Raw genomic sequence first — 16,883 nt, 5'->3', positions numbered from 1 at the left:
TATCCTATGTGTAACTATCAGGTTAACGTTCCTGAAGTACAGTTAGTTCCTCTCTTACACAGGAAGAATAATGTGAATCACTGAGAACTAAGGGAGGCTTTAAATACAGCAGATAATAAAGAATAAAAGCCCAATGTTTACTCATTATCTCATTTTTCATAATCTCATTTTATTGGGGAGAAAACTGACAGTCTGTGGTCAAGTGATTGACCCAAGAAAACACACAGTATGAGAAAAGAACAAGGATTTAAGTCTAGACCCTCCAGCTGGAATTTCAACACTTTTTCTACACAATATTGTCGTAAATATTATTGGAGAAGTGGTACTGGGGCTAACACTGCTGATAATATGCCAGGAACTAAGCTAGGGACGTGTGTGTGTGCATGCGCTAAGTCACTTTATTTACATCTCACTCTGTGCCACTCTACGTACTGTAACCTGCCAGGCTTCTCTGTCCTGGGATTCTCCAGATATGAATACTGGAGTGGGTTTGCCATGCCCTCCTCCAGGGGATCTTCCCAACCCAGGGATCGAACCCGCATCTCTTTTATCTCTTGCAGTGGAAGGCAGGTTCTTTACCAGTAGCAACACCTAAGAAGCCTCATGCTAGGAACCTAATGGTATTTTATTTCATCCTGCTCTAAGACTGACTAGTTGCCTCTTTTACAGACTGAGGCTCCTGGAGATCTGAGCACTAATTTATTCAACATAATGCATCAGAGACTCAAAGTGGTTGGTCGAATATTCTCTCTCATGTGTCCAACTTTAAAACCCACACTCATGTTGCTACGCTGATCTATCTCCCAGAAGCAATCAGAAGAAATCAAGTCCAACACTGAAGCTTTATTCTTCAACCTGGCTGATACAACAACAATCTAATTTTATAAATGCATCTTAACCAAAATGTAGGCAGTGTATATAAATAGATTTTTTTATCTATAATTTAGCAAGAGACTATATGCACATTCACTAAAGCCACTAAGAAGGATTAGAATCATATTTAATTGCTCAAGTCAGAAAGTTCATTTGATTCCTACAAATGAGATCCAGGTTGTGCATGAACTTACGCACACAAAAGATCTTTTAAAGCTGACGTGTAAATCGTAGTAGTTATCAATATAAATTTTGGTTGATAAAAACAAGCATGAAATTTATTTCCCTTAAGAAGCTGTACTGCCATGTTTCCCCATGGACTGCTCCCAGTCTTAGCCTCATGATGAGCAAATCATGTACTAACTGAGGATATTCAGTCAAATATCAGTTAATTTTTCTATACAGAAAACAGGACCTATTTATAGCACAGGGAACTCTATTCAATACTCTGCAATAACCTAAATGGCAAAAGAATCTGAAAAACAGATACATGTATATGTATACGGGGCTTCCCCGATGGCTCAGTGGTAAAGAACTGCCTGTAATGCGGGAAACCCAGTTCCATCCCTGGGCTGGTAAGATTCCCTGGAGAAGGAAATGGCAACCCACTCCAGTATTCTTGACTGGGAAAATCCCATGAAGAGAGGAGCCCGGCAAGCTACTGTCCATAGGGTCCCAAAGAGTCCAACACAACTGAGCTCACGCACCGTGTATGTATAACCAAAACGTTTTGTTGTCCATCTGAAACTAGCACAATAATGTACATCAACTATACTCCAATATAAAAGCTAAAAAAATACTCCAAAGACTTTATCGGTCACATACTGTTTTACAGCATCCCAAATTTTATTACTCTCAAACCACCAGAAATCTCCACAGAAAACTTTTAAAAGATCATCAAAAGGTATTACAGAAACTTGCCAGCTTTTAAAACATACCTAGGTAGGCTTATTTTAGGAGAAACTTGAGTTTGGGACTTCCCTGGGTGGTCCAGTGGTTAAGAATCCACCTTGCAATGCAGGGGACATGGGTTCAATCCCTGGTCGGAGAACTAAGAGTCCATACGCCAAGGGACAACTAAGCCCATGAGCTACAACTAAGAGCCAACACAGCCAAATCGAATTAAAATCTGAAGATTAAAAAAAAAAAAGAAACAAAGAACCCGAGTTGTGTTGAGGGAAGAACACAATATTAGGAGGTATGAAGGAAAAAAGGTGCTGGGTTTGGTTTAACTGGACATATGCAGCAGCTCCTCCTTGCTCCAGTTTCTGGTGTCCTCCAGACGACGTTTGTTCTAGCCACACTGGACATCCGTACACTTCTCAGGACACACCATGGTGTTTCAGATCTCTGGACCTTTGCCCCACCCTTCCATACCCACAAACTGCAGTAGTAGTGGGCAAAACAGAATTTAACGTCACATGACATTTAACAAGAAAAGAATAAAGAAAGGGGAGCTGAAATAGGTGAGACAACAAGTTAAAAAACTTTTTAATGTTTTCAGTGCCTACAATAGATGACATACTACATGCTGAGCTAAGTTAGTGTTTTTACATAAATTCTCACAGGCTATTATATATAAGAAATTTTTAAGAAGAAAAGTTCTAAATACTGAGTTGATGATGCAATGTGTTTTTAATTAGATACCATAATTTGGGGAATGTGTTTTACAGAACTTTAATTTTAAATGAGTTGTCAATCAAGTACTGAGAAATAGTCCTCTTAAATAATGACAGCAAAGTAACCACTGCTATTATCTAAAGTATGAAAATCATGTATTCTAGGGATTTAAGTTCTAAGCTCCTTTTTGCCAGTGCTAATAAAGGTCTCAATTCTAAAGCTAAATCTGGTTTGAGCAACTTTCGAAGAATCTTTCCAAGAATGATAAACTATTCCAATTCCCATCTTGATAGTAACTCCTTTTCCAATTAAACACTGGAGGCCAGGGGACTTCAAGCACCTATAGCTAAGAGGTTAAATTCAAGATCAGTGAGACCCACTAACTAAAAGACATTTGAGATCTAGCAATTCTGGAAGATGCAATATTCAGCTAATTTTACTTGTGAGGAGTTCCCAAATGGGGAAGCACTTTTCTCAAAATATATATCCTAATTTTCAGCAACATCATTAAAAACGAGCTAAGTGCCTGCTGCTACTGCTCTTAAAATGACAAACACTCAGGGGTCAACTGGAATATGGTTGAATTTTTTGCTAGAAATCTAGATGGCACAGTATGGACAAATATAATTTAAATATAAACACACACATGCATACATACACACACAACTATCCTTTTTCAAATAGATTAGTGTTAGCAAGTTGTTACCTGTCTAAGCTAGGAGGGTGGGGAAAATGAACAGGGAGATGGAAGGTACATTGTTCAAGTGCTGAGTAAAGGACATTAGGGAGGAAAAGTAGTAATACAGTAAATCAGCTCATAAAAACTACTAGAGACTTACTCAAAACAAGCAGATACAGCCATCAACAGACGTTTCTTTCCCTTCCAGGATATGAGAGGAAACTAAGGAAGAAACACTAAAGAGTCTGAACCAAATTTACCTCTACTTTCTTTAAGCTATATACTTACAAAAACGGTTATGAGTGAATTGAGTTTCTCCATATCATTTTGTTTCTCCCTCAGTTTACTTGCTTAGGTCTCTTTTTGTTTAAAATAAAATATAAATTTTGCTGGCTTGAAAAACTGTGTGGTCATGAGTGTAAAAGAATGTGCTGATCAAGTTCTGGACTTGGCAGTGAAGAGACTAGGTGAAACTCACTGGAAGGGTAATTTCTGACCGATCACAACTTCTCTGTAGATAATAACAGAGTAAAATTGCAATAATAATGCTTAAATGCTGCTTAAATGTGAAAGTACTTAGATCACTGCCCATTAGAGTAAAGCATAAACATTACTGATTTTGAAGCCACAATCTGATAATCAGTTACCACTAATGCCACAATTCTAAAGTCAAAACAAAACATTTTCCTATAAATTTTTTATTTAATGTTCACGAAATACTTATGTTTGTTTTAAATTTTTCACACTTTTATGTTTATTTCAATTATGTGAATGATGATCCAATCTGTGGCTCTAATTCATGCCGTCAAGCATTTTCCTTTCTCTTGATAAATTCATTAATTCAACAAATATTTTAACATCTACAATGTGCCACCCCTTTTTAAAGTACTGAGAATATCTTTGTGTATACATGAAGACCAAAATCCTTGGCAGCAGTTTACAATGTATTGATAATTAGAACGTTGCTGCTACTGCTGCTAAGTCGCTTCAATCGTGTCCGACTCTGTGCAACCCCATAGACGGCAGCCCACCAAGCTCCCCTGTCCCTGGGATTTTCCAGGCAAGAACACTGGAATGGGCGGCCATTTCCTTCTCCAATGCATGAAAGTGAAAAGTGAAAGGGAAGTCACTCAGTGGTGCCCGACTCTTCAGGACCCCATGGAGTTAGACAGTGGTAAACACTGTGGACAGAACAGAAGGAAAGGATAAGGGAGACAGGGGGTGAGGTATACAATTTTAAATAAGCCCTTAATGAGGTAATATTTGAGCAAAGATCTGAAGGAGGTGATGAAAGGAAGATTTCCTGCAAAGGGAATAAACAGCAGGTCCAAGGGCCCCAAAGCAGGAGTGTTTTGGTGAGAAACAGGTTTCAAGAGAAGGTTATTAGGAGACAAGAGGTTATGGGAGTTTGTGTGAGTACGGGTCGGGGTGTACATGTACATGTTGTAGGGAACATCAGGAAGGTCTTGAGCTTTTTACTCCAAATTCTGAGTCAAAGAAGATGAAGATCTGAAGAGAGGAAGGTCAGCATGAACTTGGCTGCGGAGCAGAGAAAGAGAAAAGGCATAAGGGAAGAAGCAGAAGAAACTAGTTAAGAAGCTATGGTGACTATGTAGATTAAAGATGACAAAGCCTCACACAGGATAGAAGCTGTTTGAAGTTTCAGAACCTCTGGACATATTTTAAAGACAAAACCAACCACACCTGATGATACTCTGGATCATGGAGATGAAGCAAAAAGAGGACTAGGACAATGGTGACTCCAAGGTTTCTAGCCTAAGTGACCCAAAGGATGGAGTTACTTCATGACATGAGGAAAACCTAAGGAGAAGATGAGGGGGGTTTTCATTTCTTAATTTTGTATCTGTATGAGACTGTGGTTGTTTACCAAACTTTCAGTGATGTAAGTTATCATTATGCTGCATACCGTAAACTCATATAAGCTATATGTCAATTATATCTCAATAAAACTGAGAGACAAAATACATTAGGAAAAAAGAAGGGGGTTTTGGTAGTTCAGTTTAGATATAATAAATTGTACATGCTCAGATTTACTACAATTTATCAGAACTTTCTGCAGAGTAGGGTGATATGATGAGTCAGGTTAGTCTATTTAGTTCTTGGTTGCAGTTCGAATTTTTTAAAAATGAGGTAAATGGTGTTCACACTGGCAGCACACATACTAAAACTGGAATGATACAGAGATTAGCATCGCCCCTGCACAAGGATGACACGCAAATTCATGAAGCACTCCATATTTAAAAAAACAACCAAAACCGGGGGTAAATGTATTATTTATTAAACAACTGTTCTAGTAATATCAGTATTTTAATTATGCATCTTCTTGCCATCTATATCTGTCAATGTTAAATAAGCAATGATGCGATAAACATATTTAAGAAAATCTCTATTTATAGAGACTAACTTAAAGAGAGGCAGTCCAAGCAAGCAGAGGTTAAAATAATAAAGGCAATCTCAGCTAAGAACAGGAGCCTATTATCTGATGCTCACCAGTCACCAAAATGCTTCTCAGTCTCAATCCTACGGATTAGAAGGAAATTTAACAGACAACAGATATGAAGTGCTTTCCACTTGACACTAAGCATCTCATTTAAATTACCAACTACCTTCCAGCAGCTCATGAGGCTGAAAGGAGTTATTAAAGCTAAAGAATGGTCCTATAACTTTAGCCATCCTAGAAAGAACTAGTTTGAAAGTCCCTAAGGACTTCTTTTCATCCATTGCTTTAATTTTCCATCACCATGCTTCACCTACATTTTGTGTTCTCTTCATCCTCTTCCATTTTCTAATGCCAAGTGTTATAAAAGTTTGATGTGCAGCAATCTGTTTGGGTATATATTTTAATAGGAAAGGAATATGAAAGAAAATCATGTATTAAAGAGTTCTAAAACGTGACACGTTTCTGAGATGGAATTGTGTTGAAATGTATTAATAGAAGTCACATTTTCAGGCTGTAGGCCTAGAATTACAACTCCACTAAACAGAAAAGAACTGCAGAGAATCTGGGAAGTATGTGTTTTCTAGGGAGAAATGTATAAAAAGAGAAAGGAACCTCTGATATACACTTGATATTCTTGATAGTTCTGTGATATTCTCACCTCTCATTTTAACTTCAATTAGAAAATTACTGCCACAAAGTATCAAGATTTTAGACACTTTCACAATTCAGCTCAGTTCAGTTCAGTCACTCAGTCATGTCCGACTCTCCACGACATGTCCGACTCTCCACGACCCCATGAACTGCAGCACACCAGGCCTCCCTGTGCATCACCAACTCACGTCCAACGAGTCGGTGATGCCATCCAGCCATGTCATCCTCTGTCATCCCCTTCTCCTCCTGCCCCCAATCCCTCCCAGCATCAGAGTCTTTTCCAATGAGTCAACTCTTTGCATGAGGTGGCCAAAGCACTGGAGTTTCAGCTTCAGCATCAGTCCTTCCAAAGAACACCCAGGACTGGTCTCCTTTAGGATGGACTGGCTGGACAGGTTGTAACTCCTCCCTATTTTAGGTTACATTTATCAACCAAGTTATTTCATCTGATGCAGGGGCTGTTTTCTTTCACCTATCTAATAGTTTAAATTCTTCAAACAGTTCTTAAATCATGTAATACTAGAACATGTATTACAACACCATCTCTGTTTTGGGCACTTCAGAGTGTACATAATTTTGTATATTTTACTAATCACCACAATTATCCAATGATTATATTTAAAACCTCAAGTCATCTATGTCCAGTCTAACATTATATTATACCTTTGATCACTGTGGTGTCCACCACTAGTAGGATAAGCATTTTAAGTCATTTTTCCAACAGCCATAATATATTTGAGGTGTAAAAAGTAAACTCGTCCCTGTGGCAGCAAACACTATTTCCAAACAGTGGGTCTCTACAGGAGTGTACTGCTTTGCATAGTTTTATCAAATTCAATTTTACCATATCCACTTTTCAATAACAAACAAAAAACCCAATAAACAGCTCAAACAAATGCAACCCAAATGTCTACCAGGAGATGGATGGATTTTTAAAATGTGGTAGTACACGCATACAATTAAACACTATTCTACCTTAAAAAGGCAGGAAATTCTGACACATGCTACAACATGGATGAACCTTGAAGATCTCGTGTTAAGTGAAATAAGCCACAAAAGGAGACTACTGTATGACTCCACTCACATGAGGTGCCTAGAGCAGTCAAATTTCAGAGACAGAAAGCAGAATGGTAGTTACCAAGCACTCAAGGTAAGGGGGAACAGAGTTAATTTACGGGTTCAGAGTTTCATTTTAGGAAGGTGGAAAAAGTTCTGAAGACGGATGGTAGTGACAGCTGCATAACGATATGAATGCACCTAATGCCACTGAACTGTGCAGCCAAAAATGGTTAAAAAAGTCAGTCTTATTTTACATACATTTTGCTACAATTAAAAAAACTGAAGACACCTCGTGCAAATACATCAACAGTGGATAGTAAATTATCTTCCTTATATTTTAAGAAACTTTCCCTTTATCACAAATCTATTTCTCATTCTATTTTTGTAAATGGTGCCAGGAAAATTCCTTTTTTTTTTTTTTTTTGCTACACTACATGGCTTGCAGAATCTTAGTTCCTCGATCAGGGATGCTCAGGCCCACCAAATCCTAACCACTGGACCACCAGGGAATTCCCAAGAAAAGTAATTCTAAATGTACACTAAGAACTCAAGAATCATGAACTTTTTAAAGTAAACATTATACTATATAAATACAGTAATATGAGCCCACCTGCCCTGAAGAAAACCCAAACTACATTCATATACTTTTATATGCATTTAGATACATGGAAAATTGGAAGAATATATCTCAAAATTTTAAAACTAGTTACCTCTGGGGAAGGAAGCAGAACTAGAGGCTTCTAAATTATCATAATAATGATACAAGAATATATTCTCATATTAATTGTGTAACATTCCAAATGGGTTACAAACAGGCACAAGAGATACACAGATAATCTCTCTCATTCCTGATCTACCTGGCCTAATCTAGTTCCTACTCTATTTACCCAAAGAGACAAAATTTAATTGAATGGCAGTGGCTACGCAGAACAGAAGCACAAGCAGCCTAACTTGGCACAGATCTACAGTGGCCCAGGCTCCCTAAAGACATTCACGGTTGCCAGTGACACACTTCTCAGGCCCAGTCTAGCAGAGCTGACTAGACAGCCACATTTTCACTCAGCCACTACTTAGTCTTACCCTTCTATTGATTCTGTTTTCTTCCATTTAAAGGAATCTTTACAAACACTGGGCACTTGCAGTTTTTAAATTAATCTGTCTCCTACAAGAACCATGTGTCCTGACAGGGAGGGTCAGAGAACAGACAGTATCCTAGGTATTCCTGAACAAAATATCCTGCCTCCAGATTCCCAGAACTCATCTTTCTCTAGCATAATTTGAAAGTTTAAGGGAATTCCCTGGCAGTCCAGTGTTTAGGACTTGGCACTTTCACTGTTTGAGGGCTTAGGTTCAAGTCCTGGTCAGGGAACTAAGATCCCAAACTAAGATCCCAAGCCAAATGGCATAGCAAGGAGGGAGAAAAAAAAGGTTTTAAAATAATAAGAGTAAGAAATCCTTCACAAAGCCACTGATGAAATCCCCAGTCCTAAGTAATCATTCCTTATTTTTATGTACTTGCAAAATGTCTCTATTATGGGAGCCACCATGTTCTACTTTATACTAGCTATGAGCACAGCTGGATTCCCCAGTAAGGCACAAAGACTGAACTCTCTTGACTCATCTTTTACAAACTTAAGTTGTTCAAAGATATTACCTGTAACAGGAGAAATGACTCCTTTTCTTCAAGAAAAGAATAGAATTTGAACATGGTTCCGTGCATGATACTAGGTACTAGCTCACAGACATGATGTTCAATTTCAGAATAACATTGTCAATAAGCAATTTCAAATCAAAAAAGAAGGATCAATGAGAAGAAGTCTTACAAATTTCCATTTCAACTTATTTGGTTAACTGAAAGCTTTGAGTTGAAAGAGAGATTATAATCTCAAAAACCACTACAAGTCACTGGCCAAAAGTAGTATAGAACTTTTTAGTGGCACTTAAGCAGAAAAGAAGTTCATCTCCTTCACAACTAAAGGGAAAAAATCTGTTTGTATCCCCTTTACATCACATAAGCCTAAATACAATTACAGCTTCTGCATGTTCTGATTATTTTACCAGTTTCCTATGTAAAACTTTGTCAAAAAAATGAAAACACAAATCTCATTTATCATACATTTTGTGTCTACTTTCCTTGTGACCCACATTTGACAGTATGAACAAAATCCTGCCTTCTTGTAAGTATTTAATATTAAATAAAATTGAAAAGCATCTAAAAATCATTTGAGAAATGTTAAACTTGCTGAAAATATTCCTTGGTAGTGGGATATGCTATGCTTTGCTCCAAATAGTATTATGAATCATAAATGACAACTGCCAATAAGAGCAATACTTAGTAAATATGGTGTGTAAAAAAGACTGTCAGGTCTTATCTCCTTTATTTACAACCAAACTTCCATGGGCAGGTACAATAAATTAGTTCCACTTTACAGAAACAGAAATTGAGGTTTAAAGAAGTCTAGTAACTTGCAAGAAAATTATGTTTAAGAGGTATAGCCAGAGTTCAAAGCTAGATCTTCCTGACTTCAAAACTATTCCAGTTGATCCTTGAACAACACGGTTTGAACTGTGCGGGTCCAGTTATACAGGGATTTTTTTTTTTTTCTCCAATAAACATGCACTATAGTACCACAAGATCCATGGCTGGATGAATCTGAGGATGAGCAACTATGGGTACAGAGAGCTGAAACACAAAGTTTCGTGGGGATTCTCTACTGCACAGGGGTCTGATGCCACTAACCCCCAAGTTGTTCAAGGATCAACTGAATTCTCCTGCCTCTCATCCTACACATTTAACAAATTATATCAAAATACGTCTGTTCTGCTACAATGTATGTTTCTTTGCTGTGAATTACTTCTTAGGCAACTACAAACAGTTTGGAATGATGTTGGTGTAAAAGGAATTCATGATGCTTCATACACTGTTTTTCCTAGCATATTAAATGTTTTAAGCCAACTGAGGAAAGCTTTTTACAAACAAACATAAAAGCTTACTAATAGATGAATATTTTAAGGAAAAAGCCCTGAAAATCTACAAAAGTACTTTTCTTTCTTATAAGTAGTTGGTTTACTGGCTTCAGTAATGTTCTTTCAGTTTGGGTCAACCTATCTGCCAAAGCTGCCTGTGCAAATGAAGCAAAAAAAAAAAAAAAAAACCTTCCAGTAATAAAACAATGGATTAATGAAGAATGCTACACATAAAATTATAAAATTAATTTTTCATTTTAATGAAGATAGCCTCTTAGAAGCAATGCCTTTCCACGACCTACAACTAGAAGAGGCTGAGCCTAACGTTTGATTCCAAAGACTGACAGTAAGAAAAGGTACAAATGCTAGTCTTTTTATTATTGGGATTGCTATTATTTTTAGTTATTATCCAAGATCAGAGTTTCAGGAAATTTTACTAGTCTGTCTCAACTCTTTTTTTGCCCAGAAGCTTAGTCCTTTCATTGCACAAATCTGCAAATCTCAAGTTTTGTCAAGCTACATAGTCGTCCCTCAGTATTTGCAGGTGATTGGTTCCAGGACCCTCTCAGATACCAAAATCTGTGGATGCCCAAGTCCCATATAAAAAATAACATAGTATTTGCATAAAACCTATGTATATCCTCATCTCTAGATTACTTATAATACCTAATATAATGTGAAAAGAAAGTGAAAGTGTTAGTTGCTCAGTCATGTCTGACTCTGCAACTCCATGCACTGTAGCCCACCAGACTCCTCACTGCATGGGATTTTAAAGACAAGAATACTGGAGGGGGTTGCCACTTCCTTCTCCAGGGGATCTTCCTGACCGAGGGATGGAACCCGGGTCCTCCTACATTGCAGACAGACTCTTTACCATCTCAGCTTCCAGGGAAGCCCCCTTTCTCCAATGAAATACAATGCATATATCCATAAATACTATATAAAAAGCTCTGCCAGCAAGTGGCAAATTCAAATTTTGCTTTTTAGGAACTTTTGGAATTTCTTCCCACAAAATGGTTTTGAGTCACGACTGACCTTTCAGATGCAGAATCTGCGGGTACAAAGTGAAAGTGTCAGTCACTGTCATGTCCTACTGTTTACAACCCCAAGGACTGCAGCCCGCCAGGCACCTCTGTCCATGGAATTCTCCAGGCAAGAATACTGGAGTGGGTTGCCATCTCCTTCTCTCTCCTTTCTCTACCCGACCAGGGATTGAACCTGGGTCTCCGGCAATGCAGGGAGATTCTTTACTGTCTGAGCCACCAGGCAAGTTTGGCAGCAACTCCAGTGTGCATTAGACAAAACATTCCTTATGAACCTTTAGTATATGGACTGACTAAAATGCCACGGATAGTTTTTTGTGAGGTAAACTCCAATGCTACAGAGAAAATAATGTGTGTTAAAACTGTTCCATTAGGAGTAAAATGCAGCAGGAATGATTAATGCTACTTTGATGATTTGTTATTGATCTTTAAACAAAGATCAATGTAGACAAGAGAAACACATATACCTCAACACAGCTCTTAGTGGACTTCATTTCTTAACAACTAGAGAAGATGATCCTATGGAGAATGATTCTACTGAATAATCTAAGGCTATTCAGCTTACATGTATTTCCAAAGCTATAAACACAGCATCAAAACAAAAAGCTCACATAGAAAGATATAGTTTGCCTAGAAAACAGGTCATATAAAATATATATTTTCATACACAGTTGCCCAGAATTTATTGTTTATAACAAAGCATTCTTGGAAAAAATTACTCAAGTGATACCTGGAGACCCAAGTTAAGTGACTAAATATAGGTTTAGGTTCTGATAACTAATTCCCACACCAACAAACAATCCCCTGATCACCAGAAAAGTGTCCTACAATTCAACTCAATTCTGACACTACCTACTGAGATTTCCATAAAACCTATGCACATCCTCATCTCTAGATTACTTATAATACCTAATACAATGTGAAAAGAAAGTTAAAATGTTAGTTGCTCAGTCATGTCTGACTCTTTGCAACTCCATGCACTGTAGCCCACCAGACTCCTCCATGCATGGGATTTTAAAGACAAGAATACTGGATTGAACTCTGGTTTCAGAGGTTCCAATGACCTCCACCTTGGGTTTCAGAAGCCAGCCTCAAGACCAGGTTATTACCTGTGTTTCTGACAAATCAGCTATACAGATCAGAGGTTCCCATGACCCCCTCCTTCAGTTCGGTTCAGTCGCTCAGTCATGTCCAACTCTTTGCGACCCCATGGACTGCAGCACGTCCTCCCTGGATGACTAATTTGCTGGAGGGGCTCACACTTACTACATTCAGCTCAGCTCAGTTCACTCAGTCGTGTCCGACTCTTGCAACCGCATGGACTCCACCATGTCAGGCCTCCCTGCTCATCACCAACTACCAGAGCTTACTCAAACTCATGTCCATTGAGTCGGTGATGCCATCCAACCATCTCATCCTCTGTCGTCCCCTTCTTCTCCCGCCTTCAATCTTTCCCAGTGTCAGGGTCTTTTCCAATGAGTCAGTTCTTCACATCAGGTGGCCAAAGTATTGGAGTTTCAGCTTCAGCATCAGTCCTTCCAATGAATATTCAGGACTGATTTCCTTTACAATGGACTGGTTGGAACTCCTTGCAGTCCAAGGGACTCTCAAGAGTCTTCTCCAACACCACAGTTCAAAAGCATTAATTCTTCAGCTCTCAGCTTTAAGGTCCAACTCTCACATCCCTACATAACTACTGGAAAAACCACACTTGGACTAGATGGACCTTTGTTGGCAAAGCAATGTCTCCGCTTTTTAATATGCTGTTTAGGTTGGTCATACCTTCTCTTCCAAGGAGTAAGCATCTTTTTTTAATTTCATGGCTGCAGTCGCCATCTGAATTCTGGAGCTCAAAAAAATAAATTCTGTCACTGTTTCCACTGTTTCCCCATCCATTTGCCATGAAGTGATGGGCCAGATGCCATGATCTTAGTTTTCTGAATGTTGAGTTTTAAGCCAACTTTTCCACTCTCCTCTTTCACTTTCATCAAGAGAGTCTTCAGTTCTTCTTCACTTTCTGCCATAAGTGTGGTGTTATCTGCATATTTGAGGTTATTGATATTTCTTCTGACAATCTTTGATTCCAGCTTGTGCTTCATCCAGCCCAGGGTTTCTCATGATGTACTCTGCATAGAAGTTAAATAAGCAGGGTGACAATATACAGCCTTAACGTACTCCTTTTCCTATTTGGAACCAGTCTGTTGTTCCATGTCCAGTTCTAACTGTTGCTTCCTGACCTGCATAGAGATTTCTCAAGAGGCAGGTCAGATGGTCTGGTATTCCCATCTCTTTCAGAATTTCCCACAGTTTGTTGTGATCCACACAAAGGCTTTGGCATAGTCAATAAAGCAGAAGTACATGTTTTTCTGGAACTCTCTTGCTTTTTTGATGATCCAACAGATGTTGGCAATTTGATCTCTGGTTCCTCTGCCTTTTCTAAATCCAGCTTGAACATCTGGAAGTTCACAGTTCCTGTACTGTTGAAGCCCGGCTTGGAGAATTTTGAGCATTACCTTGCTAGAGTGTGAGATGAGTGCAGTCGTGCAGTAGTTTGAGCACTCTTTGGCATTGCCTTTCTTTGGGATTGGAATGAAACCTGACCTTTTCCAGTCCTGCTGCTGCTGCTGCTGCTGCCCTGAGTTTTCCAAATTTGCTGGCATATTGAGTGCAGCCCTTTCACAACAGCATCTTTTAGGATTTGAAATAGCTCAACTGGAATTCCATCACCTTCACTAGCTTTGTTTGTAGTGATGCTTCCTAAGGCCCACTTTGCACTCCAGGATGTCTGGCTCTAGGTGAGTGATCACACCATCATGGTTATCTGGGTCATGAAGATCTTTTTTGTATAGTTCTTCTGTGTATTCCTGCTACCTCTTATATTTTCTGCTTCTGTTAGGTCCATACCATTTCTGTCCTTTACTGTGCCCATCTTTGCACGAAATGTTCCCTTGGTGTCTCTAATTTTCTTGAAGAGATTTCTAGTCTTTCCCATTCTGTTGTTTTCCTCTATTTCTATTTCCTCTATTTCCTCTCCTTGCTATTCTTTGGAACTCTGCATTCAGATGGGTGTATGTTTCCTGTTTTCCTTTGCCTTTCACTTTTTTCTTTTCACAGCTATTTGTAAGGCCACCTCACACAACCATTTTCCCCTTTTGCATTTCTTTTTCTTGGGGATGGTCTTGATCCCTGCCTCCTGTACAATGTCACGAACCTCTGTCCATAGTTCCTCAGGGACTCTATCAGATCTAATCCCTCGAATCTATTTCTCACTTTCACTGTATAATCGTAAGGGATTTGACTTAGGTCATACCTGAATGGTCTAGTGGTTTTCCCTACGTTCTTCAATTTAAGTCTAAATTTGGCAATAAGGAGTTCATAATCTGTCAGCTCCCGGTCTTGTTTTTGCTGACTGTATAAAGCTTCTCCATCTTTGGCTGCAAAGTATATAATCAATCTGATTTCAGTATTCACCATGTCAGTGATGTCCATGTGTAGAGTTACTACAATCTTACTACATTACTGATTTATAATAAAGGATATAACTCAAATTGAAAGAGATGCAAAGGGCAAGGAATGGGGAAAGGTCCGAAAGTTACCTCATTAACATAACAAAAGATACTTTTTATCACTCTCATTATTTAGGAAATTCAATAGGTTTTAGCAGCTCTGAGTCAGGAACTGTGGACAAGACCAAACATGTAAGCGAAATAAATTCTGGTCATCTGATGACCAGATTTATAGATCACAACATCACAGTGGTCAAAAATGTGTTTCTTTTTTCTATTAGTCTTAATGTTATGCCTTCCTATTTCCCTGTTTCTATCTATATAGTCTCATTATTATGTTTTTCATATCAGGGGTTACACAGTAATCTGTACAGCATTATCACATTTATTGTTTAAATCAACAGAGTTGAGAAGAGAGGTTATGCATTTTAATAGAATAAAGCAAGACAATTTCAAGTAATCATTTAAGTAATCAAAAATTAATATGTAAAACACTTTTGTTTACTCCAGGAAAGTTTCCTTCATTACTTTTGACTTGAGCAAAGCTAATAAATTAGTTCATCTTCCATGTGTGCATGCACACTCTGTCCTGCTTGACTCTTCGTGACCCCGTGGACTGTAGCCCTCCAGGCTCCTTTGTCTATGGAGTTTTCCAGGCAAGGATATTGGAATGAGTAGCCATTCCCTTCTCCAGGGGATCTTCTTGACATGGGGACTGAACCCACATCTCTTGCAATTGCCTGCACTGGCAGGCTGGTTCTTTACCACTGTGCTACCTGGCAGAGGAACCGGAGATCAAATTGCCAACATCTGCTGGATCATGGAAAAAGGAAGAGAGTTCCAGAAAAACATCTATTTCTGCTTTATTGACTATGCCAAAGACTTTGACTGTGTGGATCACAATAAACTGTGGAAAATTCTGAAAGAGATGGGAATACCAGACCACCTGACCTGCCTTTTGAGAAACCTATATGCAGGTCAGGAAGCAACAGTTAGAACTGGACATGGAACAACAGACTGGTTCCAAATAGGAAAAGCAGTACGTCAAGGCTGTATATTGTCACCCTGCTTATTTAACTTCTATGCAGAGTACATCATGAGAAACGCTGGGCTGGAAGAAACACAAGCTGGAATCAAGATTGCTGGGAGAAATATCAATAACCTCAGATGTGCAGATGACACCACCTTTATGGCAGAAAGTGAAGAGGAACTAAAAAGCCTCTTGATGAAAGTGCAAGAGGAGAGTGAAAAAGTTGGCTTAAAGCTCAACATTCAGAAAACGAAGATCATGGCATCCTGTCCCATCACTTCATGGGAAACAGTGGAAACAGTGGCTGACTTTATTTTTCTGGCCTCCAAAATCACTGCAGATGGTGACTGCAGCCATGAAATTAAAAGACGCTTACTCCTTGGAAGGAAAGTGATGACCAACCTACATAGCATATTCAAAAGCAGAGACATTTCTTTGCCAACAAAAGTCTGTCTAGTCAAGGCTATGGTTTTTCCTGTGGTCATTTATGGATGTAAGAGTTGGACTGTGAAGAAAGCTGAGCGCCCAAGAATTGATGCTTTTGAACTGTGATGTTGGAGAAGACTCTTGAGAGTCCCTTGGACTGCAAGGAGATCCAACCAGTCCATTCTGAAGGAGATCAGTCCTGGGTGTTCTTTGGAAGGAATGATGCTAAAGCTGAAGCTCCAGTACTTTGGCCACCTCATGTGAAGAGCTGACTCATTGGAAAAGACTCTGATGCTGGGAGGGATTGGGGGCAGGAGGAGAAGGGGACGACAGAGGATGAGATGGCTGGATGGCATCATTGACTCAATGGACGTGAGTCTGAGTGAACTCCGGGAGTTGGTGATGGACAGGGAGGCCTGGCGTGCTGCGATTCATGTGGTCCCAAAGAGTTGGACACGACTGAGTGACTGAACTGAACTGAACCTGTATCATCAGTTTAGAGTGAAAGTTATTCAAAATCCTGTTTTCTGCCTGCATGACATTCTTTAATCCATCACCATGCAAAATC

The 16,883-nt window shown here is 39.0% G+C and overlaps 1 protein-coding gene and 1 non-coding gene across 2 annotated transcripts in view; one reads left to right on the top strand and one right to left on the bottom strand.

The window, feature by feature from the left end:
* RBPJ (recombination signal binding protein for immunoglobulin kappa J region) overlaps positions 1–16,883 on the bottom strand; it is a 111,978-nt gene that overhangs the window by 73,513 nt on the left and 21,582 nt on the right. The window lies entirely within an intron of this gene.
* On the top strand, positions 5,331–5,434 carry LOC128050145 (U6 spliceosomal RNA). The gene has a single exon (XR_008199654.1). It is a non-coding gene; the product is annotated as a U6 spliceosomal RNA (small nuclear RNA).

The sequence above is a fragment of the Budorcas taxicolor genome, chromosome 6 (genome assembly GCF_023091745.1).
Source record: "Budorcas taxicolor isolate Tak-1 chromosome 6, Takin1.1, whole genome shotgun sequence".
NCBI lineage: Eukaryota > Metazoa > Chordata > Mammalia > Artiodactyla > Bovidae > Budorcas > Budorcas taxicolor.
The sequence above is the reverse complement of the archived record's forward strand: the minus strand, read 5'-3'. Positions and strand labels throughout refer to the sequence as shown.